The sequence below is a fragment of the Terrapene carolina genome, unplaced genomic scaffold, assembly GCF_002925995.2.
Source record: "Terrapene carolina triunguis isolate 2854851 unplaced genomic scaffold, T_m_triunguis-2.0 Scaffold142, whole genome shotgun sequence".
Lineage (NCBI taxonomy): Eukaryota > Metazoa > Chordata > Testudines > Emydidae > Terrapene > Terrapene triunguis.
This window is the reverse complement of record NW_020664493.1, coordinates 1727849-1730256: the sequence shown is the minus strand read 5'-3', so window position 1 is coordinate 1730256 and position 2408 is coordinate 1727849. Positions and strand designations below refer to the sequence as shown.

Sequence of the window (2408 nt, the reverse complement as noted above, 5' to 3'; positions counted from 1 at the left end):
GGTGGGATTGAAGTGAATGGGAGTCAGGGGCCAACATACCTTTGTGAATCCTGCCTTAAGAAACAAACGCTTAGTTGGTGTAGCTCTATTGAAATTGCTGAGGCATTTATCATCTTCAGCTGTAGTAAACTGTCCTCGCTCCCAGGAGCCCGGTTGAAATCTCAGGGGCAGATCCTCTGTTGGGAGAGCAATGACAATTTACCCCCGCTCAGGATCTACCCCAGTGACTTCAGTGGAAAACGATGCTGATCTAGACCAGGGTTTGGCCCCAGGGTCTTCAAAATTGGGCCCCTTTAACAAAAGGCAATGGGGGGAAAATGTGGGGAAATAAGTGTACTATTTTAAAGGTATCATTCACTGTGCTTTCTGATTTTGCTACCGTTCATTTTTCTTCCGGCGTTCGGCATCTTCCTCATTAGCATTTTAGGTGCAAGTCCGACAGACAACGACTATTCTTGGTTTTGCTGACACATTTCGCTGTAGTAAAATGACAGTCACAGCTGTGACTCATGATGAGAAAATGACCTAAAAATAAAATTAAGGTTGTGTCAAAAAAGCCACAGGAGTTATAAAAGAGGGCGAGATTGATAGCAGGACTGGGAACAGGTCTAGGCTTGGTAAAGCAAATGATAGTTGCAACAAAAGGTTCCATCTTCCACCCAAGTATAGAATAAGATTTCCGAGAAATGGATCCTCTGTCACAGGGTGAGGCTGCTAGCTGTCTCCAACAGTATGTCTACACTGCAATTAAACACCTACAGTTGGCCTGCGTCAGCTGACTCGGGCTCACATGGCTCTGGCTAAGGAGTTGTTTAATTGCCGTGTAGACATTCGGGCTTGGAGAGCTCTAGGACCCCTCCTCCCTCGTGGGGTCCCAGGGGTCAGGCTGCCATTTACATGGCAGTTAAATAGCCTCTTAGCCCGAGCCCGACATGGGTGAACCAGGGGTTTTTAATTGCAGTGTAGACATACCTTATAGGGCCTGATGTTTAAAGTTTCAGGATATGCCGATGGGCAGCAACAAAACAAACTACACAAAATAAGTCATGAAGCCAATGGAGTGAAACTATTTGCCCAGCTTTATATAATTTTTCATAAGTTAGCCACACTTTATACTAAGGGTATATTTATAAAAAGGAGTTGGAACACAGCAGGAGCCTGGGTTTTTTTGTAGATTTGTTCCTCCCCTCAGTCCATGGACTGCAGCCCAGCAGGTGAATTCTGCCTGAGATATAAGAAACTCTGCTATTACAGCCTTTTCTAGTTGCTAGCCATATAGGGCCAAATTATAGCCTGTTAGCGCAGTAGCTCAGAGGCACAAGGGGGTACAAGCAGCTCCCCTGTGCTAGCCATTTGCAAGTGCGGGAATGGAAACAGGTTCTGCAGAGCAGCTACATCCTCATTGATGAAGATGGGCTGATGAAGGCAGAATGGGAGGGGAATGGACAGCGTCTTGGACATATGTGCCTTACACTATGCTAGGTATAGCCAGCTCCATTTACTCTCTCCCCAGAGAAGCAGGGAACTTGGAAGAGAGACTGTAACTCTCTCAGAGAGTCTCTCCCTTCAGGACTGCTCCAAGGGCACCACAATGCACTGCCCCTAACTCAGGCCAGCTCATCTATCATCATAAACTAGTCACGGGCTGTATCATGAGAGAGTGGTTAGATGTACAGTAGCTGCCATTTTGAGCAGAGCTTTGACCCCTGTGCAATTTGTGAAAATGAATGTGTGTAACATCTCAGGTGCTGCAGTGGATCGCTCCTGTGGATTTAACTGACCCAGAGCTCCTGTTTTACTCAACAGCAGTGGTTTGAGTAAGGATCAGGCCCAATGGATGGAGGGTGTCATTTAGTTTAGATTGGTTCTTATTGTGAGAAACAGCAGCTAAGCAGCTAGTGTGAAAGTAAAGTCTGATGCTTTGTAAAGGAAGTGAATAGCCGGCGTTACGTAACGTTTTTCAGCAGCGTGGGAACGCCTCTTCTGATGCTACCTTCCCTGCTTACTGTGTAGTCTATTACATAACTGCTCTTTTGGATGGAACACTGCTGAGTAGCAGTATTCTACAGCAGAATAGTTACAGCTTCGCTAGGACATTATTAAAAATTATCCCCTCAGTCTATTTGCACTTCACCTGCAAAGGGTCCAGTCACTCAGGCTTCATGGGAGCACTGTGGGTTGCAGTCTGCAGGCGCAGAATTGCAAGGACAGTGTTTTGGCTGGGTGTAAAAGTTCAGGCACCATTTTTACCCAGAAAAACACAAGCCGGGACCCTGCTGAAATTCTGGCCTCATATAAAACCTATTGTCGGTGTTTGGGTGCCCTTAATGGAAAGAAGTATGTTTTTAGCATACTTTACTCCACTCAGGGCTGGCTCTGGCTTTTTGGCCGCCCCAAGCAAAAAAAAA

At 46.1% G+C, this 2408-nt stretch overlaps 1 long non-coding RNA gene across 1 annotated transcript in view; it reads right to left on the bottom strand.

Moving 5' to 3' along the window:
• Positions 1-365: 365 nt before the first annotated feature.
• LOC113406871 overlaps positions 366-2408 on the bottom strand; it is a 28391-nt gene continuing 26348 nt past the window's right edge. Inside the window, exon 3 of the long non-coding RNA XR_003369893.2 lies at positions 366-525. This is a non-coding gene — a long non-coding RNA (uncharacterized LOC113406871). The remainder of the gene's footprint in view (positions 526-2408) is intronic.